Raw genomic sequence first — 10,844 nt, forward strand, 5'->3', positions numbered from 1 at the left:
TACTTCAAATTCAGCATAATGGTAACTGGTATTTTGAACATCCAAGTTAAAATCTACTTTTTGCTGCCCTGGGGCAGGAATTGGCTTGCAGTTCTTTCACTCTCTGAACTGTGTGCCCATGTCTGGAGCTCTCAGTCAATGCCACATCCCATCAGGGCACTGCAATAAGCTGGAATGAAGTGGTGTTTGCATGGGAAGAGGCCCAGCCCCATAATATCATTTTTAAGGCTGTATTTTGAGTTTATTGTCTGTCTTTTTTTATTTAGGTAAGATTCTCCACCTCCCTTCTGGGTCTTTCACCCCTGAGGGACACCTAAGCACAGACACAGTGTTTGACATCCTTGTGTGTTACTGTGAAGTGTAATCACAGCTTTTGCTGTTGAACCTGTTTCACTTCCCAGAAATACTTTAGTGCTCACAAAGGTACAGAGCATGTGACAACAACTATTTAGAAGTTGTTACATACTAATAATCACAAATCACAAATACAACAGTTCTTCCAGTATAAAATAAAAGTATGCTTATCCGAATGAGTTTACTGGGAATGGAAGCTTCAAAAAAATTTTAAAAATATCCACTTCTTGAAACCATTTTGAGCAACTTTATATTCACGTGACAAGGGTTTTGAGAATGTAACATTTTCATCATTAAATGACATTTTATTTTAAATTAAAGTGCCATATGTTTTCTATATGTGTGACAATAAAACCTGATGTCTTAGTTACCCATACTTGTTCCTCTGAGAAAATAAATTCTCAAATACCCTAAATTCCACACTCCAGAGCAATTTAGATCTCCTTAGAGATCACAGTTTGAACTACAAATGCAATAAGGGCTGCATCCTGCTGTAACTGAAATCTTTCCTAAGTCTACTTCTGCTTTTCAATCTCTCTAATTTTTCATTAGATCAAGAGTCACACATTTTTGTTGGCAGTAAAGCAATTCCAATTTGAACTGCCTTCTGTCTTCAATAGGAATTTTCCCAAAGTACAGAAATAAAAATGTAAAACTTTGCTGTGTTTCATTACTTTCATTCTTTTGAACATTGCTGCTCTGAAAGCTCTGTGTGAAATTATTAGAAGACGGGTTTTGAAATGCTTGTGAAAGTAGATGCATATATGGGACTCAAAGGGCCTTATTTAAAAAAGAAATTTGCCAGTTACCCAGATCTCTGGTTGGTTATGCCCATTCAAGGATACAGAATCCATCATTCCTATGATTATTTTTACATCTGAACTTTTTTTTTTTATACTAGATAGACTTGAAACTTTCAGGGTCATTTGCCCAGCATGTAGTTGAATGTCCTGTGCTATAGATTCCAATTAGCAAGACCATGTTCAATGGTCCTACACCACCAATGCTGTCTAACTGCTTTCCACTTGGCTTTATATGTTTCTTCTTTGTTGCAGCTGCAACCAGGTCTATCTACCCTTTGATAGAAAAATTTCAATTACCCCAGGGAGAAGCTTTTAGCTTTATTAAGCATTGAAGTCTACACATTTGTTCTTCTGTTGAAGAGCAGTTCAAAAGGAGACTTTCTAAAGAAGTAATCTGATAAATTAGGATAAATCTTGTGGACTTTCACTGCTAATGTTTTTTCCTGTAGTCTGAGCCTAAGATTCTGCCAACTCAATGTACAGTTAAGCATTTCTTTAACACTTTTAGCCTCTGACAGATGTTTCTTATACATCACAAGTAAATGGCTCTTCAGTGTTTTTTTGAGACTGCTGTGCTCTCAGCATAAAATTGATGTCACAGAAGGCTGGAGAGCTGTGCTCCAGCCTTGAGAGACAGTGACAGAAAACTGTTCCCATCTGGTGGCTTTGTGTAAACGAATGATTTCCTTTCTGGGCTGATGGGTGTCAGCTCCTCGTGTCCAGGAGTGCCCTGGGTTATCTCAGGAGGAGGCAGCCTGCACACACCAGGGCTCTCATCTGCCCCTGCTTCGCTGCCTTGGCCTCTCAGGGGACTGGGGCAGCCAAGGGATGTGGAGGAAAGCTGAAATAACACTGATGTGAGGCACATCTCTCTGGAGATGGAAAAAGGAGCTGCTCTTCCTAACACTGCTGATCTTGTGTTGTACCTCCTTGGTGGGCTCATTCACACAAGTAAATAAAGCTGTCATTTATGCTTTTTAGTGTTTGAGAATTCCACAAAAGTTTCACATCTCTGGTTTGAAATCTAATCTCTCATTATTGTCTCTATCTTGCAAACTAATTTATTATTGCATTTGAAGTCCTAAATGCCTCATGAGAGAGCTGAACGTACAGTCTAACAATCTGCCCATAAAGGGCAAACATGAGTTACACATTTAAAGAAGATAATATTTCAGTTGTATGGAAATCCTGTCACTCTTGCTTTTCTGTTTAAGCTTTATATAATAAAGCCTTTCTTGCTGTTTTCAGAAAAGTTTTGGTTCTTGCTCACTCATCCCTGTTCTGTGTGGCAGAAGAAAATGACACATTAAATCAAGACTGCGTAACAGGGCACACAACTAAATGAAATTTATACCATGAATTAGAAGACTAGAGTTCATGGAGGAAATACATTTTTCTAAAAATCCTGAAGAGAGAATAGGGAGGAAACAAATAAACATTGAGAGACTTCTCCAAAGACACAGTCCCACCCAAGCCTGAAGCTACAATGTGCTTTTTGGAGCACCATTAAATTACAGCCACTATCAGTTTCAGACACAGGTAGCACAATTTACATAAGTAAATCTCATCTGGCTACTCCATAAATATACATATTATAATCTGTTATTAATACACAAGATTATATTGTCATAATACATCAAAATATTACAAGTGGGAATTTTGAGTGAATTATCACTCCTCAATTCTCTGCATCCATCATAAGGCCAATATGCCACCTACATCTACATTCCAAGGCACACACATCCTCTCCTGTCCCTCAGGACTTCTTTGTCAGCAACTCAACCAACACCAAATACTCCCACTGAAACCAAAACAAAATTGAATAAGAAAGAAAAGAAAACCCCCAAACTGTTTGCTCTCTCTTAGGAAAACACAATTTCATGGTGCAATAAAGATATTAAGACTGGGGCAAAATAATTAAGATTACTGAAATTAATTCTATATCAAAGTCTACAGAAGGACTCCTGTTGACATCAAAGCTTTGTCTTCTCTTTGATAATGAGATTACACTTCATACTTGATTTTCTACATATTCTTCTGTATAGAGTAAATTTATTGCCGCTGTCTGTCAATGATTCTGCACCAAAAAAAAAGCAAAGGACATATTTTTTGTGCCACTGGGCTTGGAAAACCTGCAACCCAAGACCTGACACCATAACCTTGGAGCTGAAACTGTAGTTAGAACTTGTGTTTCCAGTGTTCCATCATGTGCATACATATTTTATGCATTTACTTCCAGTTAGTCAAGACTTCTCTGTTTCAAATTTCAGCTTGTATCATCTACCCAGTTTCATTAAATACATTTGTATACATGCATTGTATACATGAAATGTAGTATGTAGTTCTTTTGACGAGATAACAAAGGTGAAAAAAATGGTCTCTCACTCGCCTATTTGAGTCTGGAAAAAGTAGCTGAAGTAAAATCCAGTTCAAATGCCACAGACAAGACTGAACATAAAGGGTTAATGTTTTAATGAAAAAACCTAATCTGCCTATCCCCTTATCAGAGTAGAAATATAATAAACAAAAAAATTAATCATACTTTGATTGATCATACTCTTTCTGAAGGCTCTGGTGACATTTTGACATGCAACCTTTGAGAGAAGACTTGGTAAGCTCCAAGGGAGTACTGTCCTTTTGAAGCTGTGTAGGGCTCAGGTGCCAAGTCACTCTTCCAAAGTTCAAGGTATTTGCTGCTGAATCAGTCAGTGGTGATACTGATTTTTGCAGCATTAAGAAAGAGGAAGTACTGGAGGAAAGTCTTGCATGTGCCAGACAGACACATGCCTATATTAAGACTCATGTTGAATTGTTAGTTTTTAGTTATCAGCAAAACCAAGCTAAGAATCTGAGTGCTCAGCTGAGAGTGTTATTGGTGCAGCTTGTTCATGTTGCAAAGATAACGGCTGATTTCAGTATGAAATGCTGAGACATTTTTTCTTCTAGGTTTGACCTCTTCAGTCCAAAGCATGAAGTTTTTGATGTTTACATGGGCTAAAAATCATCATCTCAGTCAGGTTACATCTGACCTGCAGTTGGAGAAGGCCAACTTCATTTTCCATTTGTGAGAACACTCAGTCCATTGCAGCCCAGCCCACAGCTCCTATGATATCAGTCCATAAGGTATTCCCACCTTAGCTCCTGCCATTCACCTTCCCTGCCCACACCCTCTGCAGCTGCCTATGGATGCAGAAAATGGGGTCTGCAGCAGAGCAGGGCCTTTTGGGGGAATGGAGCTGCCTGCTCGGCCATGGGGACAGTCTGGCTGCTCACACAAGGAGGTGATGGGGAACTCTCAGCAGATGAGCAAGGAGCTGCTGCAGGTGGAAGGGGAAGAGGTTGGAGGCTGCTCAGGCAGGGTAGGCAGGGCAGGAGAGCTGTGCCAGGTGAGGTTTGAGTGCTGTGGGAAAGAGGATGGAGCTGCTTGCTGGGAGAGGGGACAGCCGGCAGCTGGACAGGAGGAGGGGGATGTGGACAGGGCTTTGGAAAGCACATCCAGCTCACAGCTCCTCACAGCCCAGCTCTGTGATTTCAAATGAGTTGATTTCAAATGAGCAGAACAGTTCCGTCAGAAACATTATGCTGATCAATAGGACAGATTATTTGTTTTAGTACAGTGCTTTCACCCAAATGGAACGTTATCTTGCTGATACAATTTTATCTGAGTTATCTTTATTTTATGGACTTCTAATGAAGGATCTCACCATGATCATTTACACTGAGGATCAGTTTATATTACCTGCAGGAAAGTGCTCCTCACTACATAACCTTCACATGCTATTAAGCAAAGATCTCTTTTTTATTCAAATATTAGCTGGAGAATTTCCCTGCTCTTAGTGATATTTCCAAGGCACTAATTTTAGAGAAAGTCTGCCAGAGGCAGCCCAAGGAGCTGGTGAATCACTTTCTTTTGGATTTATGGTGTAGCCTACACAGTGAGAGTATGCACTGGGGGAGGGACTGTGTGCTAGAAACCACAGGAATGATCTACAAAGTATAGGAAAAAATAACCTAAATAGTGGAGAATATTTCAAAGAAACAGGTTCTGCTGCAAGGGTTCTGTGGCAATCTCAGCCAGTGCTTCTCAGGATCTTCAGCCATTGTCTCATTTCAGTAAATTCAGACACCTCCACGCCTGATCATTGCAGGAGCTCACAAAGCAAGAGGTAGTTTAGGTCTGTGCCTGACACTGGTGCCTCCCAGGCTGAGAGAGCACTTCAGTGAAGTGGCTTTGTGTCACTGAGACAGGCACTCGTGCTCATGCAGCAAATGTTTGTGTCCTAATGCATTTTCCTCTCCAGAGAAAACACACATTCTATAGCCTCCTTGTGTCATTCCTCCTCCTGCATTGCTCCACTCCATGGCATTGTTTCTAGAACATGTCTTTGGTCCTTTCTCTGTGCAACTGCACAGTGAGACAGACAGCAGGTATGTGCATTATGGCCTCAGGCACAGGAACTTCCTTCTAAAGAAATACTCAAAGTCATTGCAACAATGAGGAAACAAAACAATGAACCCTGCAGATTGGTCTCCTGCAGTATGTAGCTGCTATTCACCTGACAAATTTATAATGGTGGGCAGAAAATAACACTACTACTATTATTGCATGTATTATTAACACTAAGGAGAAGGCAGCAGCTGTCTTTGCCCTCTTCCCACCAACAAATTAGCTGGCACCATCTAATGGGACCTCTGCTATCAAGAGTTGTCCAAGCCTTGAAAGAATCTACTCAAAGCAGAGAAGGGACAGAGAGCTTTAGCCCAGGTGACAGATAGATACACCCCTCTGTTTCACTGTGCCTTCTCATCCCACCGTGGAACAGCTTTGTCTGGGAATCTGGCTAGAGCAGATACACATCTGGCCAAATTAATGCCACAGTGCTAAGTTCAACAGGACTCTAACAGGAAAAAACGACTATTTCCATGGAACTATTTCTCCAGAAACAGCCTCCCAGCAGGCACTTCTCCCTACAGCACAGGGGCTAAGCTGTGCCTAATCCTCAGAAAAGTCAGATCTCAAACACATCACTGGCTTGTGACCATGGAGTTATGCAGGGCTGCCAAGGACAGGGAACTTGTCACACACCTCATAGTGCAGGTGACACCTAGAATTCACCAGAAAATACAAACCTCAGCACATCTGGCAGAGCTCCAGAGCAGCCTGAGCACTGGGGTCCTTTCGGGGCTGTGAGAAAGCCCCGAGGGAGAGGCACAGTACCAGCAGCACCTCTTGGCTCTGTGGTTGCTTCACTTCTTCTTTCAAGACACTACAGGAACAGAGGAGAGAGTTGAAAATTTTTTATTTTTTGCAGTCTTCAGTATCTGATTTTTCCTGTACTTTGCTTTCCTTGGTGAGAGACATCCAAAATATTTTAAATTTAATTTTAGGATTTGAAAATGCAGTCATGCCTGTTTATTAAAAGCTACTGGAGTTCAGCTGGGGAAAGTGCCAGAAAACTTTGCAATAAGTTTTAAGCAGCCTGAAACAATAGTTGGCTAGTCTTACTTTTGAGAAAAGGAAGGTGTTAGCCACTGCAGAGGAACTGAAAAGAGAACTCAATCTCTTTCTCAGAGTTTTGTTCAGGTACTAAAGGGTTTTTTTCAGTTCCCTATCAAAATATTAATGTAACTTCTGAGTTACAGATTCACAGGATGAAATTCTTTAGGATTTATAATCAAAGAGTTCATAATAAACTATTTAAAGTTTATAGTCAATCTTTGGAACTGACGATCTGATAATTTAATTCAGACCTGATTTACCAATAGCTTATAACTATAATTAGATAAAAACTTCAGGTTTGTATTCTCTCCGTAAGTGGACTGTCTTAACTTTTTCTTTAGCTTAATACTGGTGATACCAGCCCAGTTTTAGTTTCCCACTTTCATATTTTTTTCCTAGACAGATATAACAATTTTTAAAACAAAATAATCAGTTAATTAAAAATCCATTATTAAATTAAGCATCACAGAACTTTTCCATATTGAGTGAATGTTAAGTGATCAAAGAACAAAGGAAAAACTCAATGGGTCCCCAGTTAGTCCTACACTTAGATCACACTAACAGATCCCAGTGAGATATCTCAGCACAGATTTGTGCCTTTGGACAAGGCACATTCCCCAAATATGGAAAAGGAACCACCCCCATGGTGTGACCCTGGCAGGGCAGCTGGAGCAGGAGATAACCTTCTGCACCCTCCACAGGCCTCTGAGGATAATGCAGCAGCCAGCTGGACAAAGTGAGTTCCCCAAAAGAATCTCTTGGTACCCTGGATCTCCATTGACACCCCATGTTCAGAGCTGCTGGTGCCTGACCTTGCTGGTCACAGTCTCTGCTGGGTACCTGCATTTTTGGCCATAGCTCAGCACAATGACACAGGGGAAGTATCCACAGCAACCTGAAGAACAGAGTCAGATACTTAAATAATGCTCTGTGGAATTCTGTATAACCTCCCCTGGCAGGTAATGGTTTGAATATGAAGGTATTACTGGACTGCTGGAGCTTTTCATCCAGCTGGGACCTTCTTTCCATCACGAGAGAGAAAATAGCAGAGATGAGATTTTGTGGTTCCATCTCCAGGCCCTCCTGCTGCCTTCTGCTGAGCTGGCACCTATGATGCTTTCTAGTCAAGCAATACTCAAAATGGGTTTTACCAAAAGTCTGTATCTTCTAAAGCAAATGCCTTCTTTTCACCTCAAAGTCTTTTGACCCAGCCTTATGCACATGAAGCCCTTGTCAACTGATGTGTGCACAAACCTACACTTGAAAGACTGACTCCATGCTATGGTTGCTGTATGGTTACTGCCTTCTCTGGCAAAATCTGTAACTCCAGATTTTTTAGGATCACTGTACTCCACACACCTGCAGATGTGCTGTCATTTGTGTTTTCTGCACATCTGTTCTCCATTGGGAAAACCCAGAATAGCAAAACCTCGCTTTACTTCAGAAGTGATTTACCTGTAATTGTACATGATATTTAACAAGCACTCTTTGGGCTTTTTTTCTTCTTTTGTGGTGGGAAATGCCTACAGAAAATCTGCATTTCAACCTCTCCAACTTTAACCTCCAAAAACTTGAAGGGGTTGCATTCTCAGACACAGCATGAATACAATTAATCTTATTTTTCTGTATTTTGTGATGCTGCTGCCATCTAGAGTGTAAAAGTAACACTGTGCCATGCAATAGCATCAGCAGTATTTAATTAATGGATTTTGTATTAACAGAGAGCAAGTATAATCATAATCGTACATTTTTCTCCATTTTGTTCCACTGCTGCCACCTAGAGTTATAAAACAAGTAGACTATTTTTCTAACTGCATCTGTTTAATTAGTGGCTATTTATATCTCTGGGTGATACCTTACTTTTCCACAATTTTACCATTGCTTTGGCTTGTCTCTTTGTCCTGGATGCCAACATAATCCAAGTATGGCATGGCATCCTATTTTCTTTAAAAAAAATTAACAAAGTGATTAAGCCAAGTAATTAATTTCTTGTAATTTTACATTTTAAAAGGTCATTTTTATACAAGAAATTATCTTAGGTCAACCTATCTGTTTTTTTCCAGTTACAAGACATCATTCATTATAAAAATTTGACTTAACATTCACGTGAGACCCCCTAATTAGAATTAATAAGCAAAAAAATATGCTGCTATTGTCATTAACAAGGAGAGACAGCTGCTTGTTTTTTGTGAAAAACCTCAAGATTTTACAGCTTTTTTTTTTTTTTTTGTGGCACAGAAAGCAATACACAAGCCTTGGGGACTGTAAAACAATCAATAAAAGAAAATAACGAATAATAGGTTACCAAATCTGCAGTCACTAATGCATGTGACCTCCTTGTGTATTTGAAAGTTCAAAAGAAGCCTCCTTTGATGCCTAGTAGGTAACTACAGAAATTCCTGGAAGAAATCCTAGGCATTCTTGTTCTTTTAGCCTATTTAATTTTTAGACAGCTTTGGATGACTGCACTGGAGGTAACAGCAACCCTCCAAGATCAAACATCCACCAACTCTTTACCTGGATTGTTCCTTCCTCTTTGCTGATGTAATCACTTTCATTATCCCTCCTCAGGTGGCCTGACTTTGTTGGGAATCCTTAGCTTGTCATGTCTCGTGGAAACAGTGGCACTTTCTATATCTTTGTTTGACAGCTCTATTACAGTGCCTCAAAACTCAGGAATTTAATACATAGGCCTCCTCAATATCTCTAATGGCAAATTTCATGAAAAAAAAAACCTTTTCTTGGACTTTGATCACAGAACTTTCTCTGGCTGGCTGTCCTTGGTTCCTAGTTCCTCTGGCTGTGCCCCTTGCCTTCTTTCACCCACATGTGAAGCAAAGCCAGTGTCCTGGTTTTGTCTTTTCAAACTATATGAAAACTCCTCACAGCTCTTGGCACAATGGCCTCACCTTAATAGCAACATGAAAGTGCCACATGCTTCTGTACATGCTCCAAATAGCTCACCCCAGGAAAGCTGCTGCAGATAACAGGGAGCCAAATGGAGCAGGGTTTTATTCTCACGTTGGTGTCGTTTGGCTTTTAGGCTGGAACATGGAAACTTTTAAATAATACATCCAATCAGCTCCACCATTTCTCAAAGAATGTCCTAGACATAAATTCATAGGTATTTACAGATTTAAGCAGAATCAAGTGAGAAAAAAAGCTAAACAGGGAATATATGAAGCTCAGATATTGAGCTGGCCAACCCAGAGGCTACAAAAGGATCTGTAATTGCCCACAGATCAAAGCTATTAGCAGCATGCAGTGTGACAACAAAATATCTCATCTCTGCTTGTGCTCCCATTGTAGAAATAGAATTAATAATGGTGTGAAAGGAGTGTGGAGGGAAGAAGCCATAAGGTTCCAACATGTATAAAGTATGAAGAGTGAGTGGTGTGGGCATGGAAAGAGCCCCTGTGGGGCTGCAAGGAAGGACTCAGAGCTGGGCATGTCCAGGCATTGGGAGGAGATCCATAGTGTCTGACACGATGGAGGAAAGGGGAGCCTCAGGGCATTCCCAAGAATTTGTTTCTGTAACTTCCAACAGGTTTTTTCCCATGCCAGTTGCCCGGTCCCTAAGCTTCAGGCTGATGGGAGTGTGAAAGCAGCAGCTGCCCAGGTACCTCAGCATGGAATGGTTCTTTTCAAAGGCTCACCCTCTGCAGCTGCCTTTTGGTGCTCTGATATATTTTCCAGTGAATACAACCTCTGTGTAGTTTGTTAATCCTTTCCTGGCATTTGGTCCCAGAGATGTGTAGTACAGGCTGTCTCTCAAGCTATGAGACTGACAAGTTTTACTTCACAGAAACAGTCCAGAGATAATAATTTCTTCTAATATTCAGATCAGGGCATTTTGATGGCTTCTAACAGCTGGCTTGTTTAAGGCCTAAGAGAAAAATAGGAAAAAAAATCTACTAAGAATGGATGTAACACTTCTAAGTTGGTTCTACTCAGAGTAATGCCTTTTTTTTTATTAGTTAAATAACAACATTTCTGCATTTCAAAATGCACTCAGTGTATCTGCCACAATCTTTGTGTCTTCATCTTTTTTTTTTTCAACAGTGGGTTATTTTTACCTTAGGAGAAGTCTGAACTTATTCAGTAAGTTTGATTTTGACAGCTTAGCTTTCTCTTGGTGTTAACAGTTCAGCACAATGGAATTTATGTCAATGTGCTATCTTTTGCTA

The sequence above is a fragment of the Zonotrichia albicollis genome, chromosome 9, assembly GCF_047830755.1.
Source record: "Zonotrichia albicollis isolate bZonAlb1 chromosome 9, bZonAlb1.hap1, whole genome shotgun sequence".
In the NCBI taxonomy this organism is placed as follows: domain Eukaryota; kingdom Metazoa; phylum Chordata; class Aves; order Passeriformes; family Passerellidae; genus Zonotrichia; species Zonotrichia albicollis.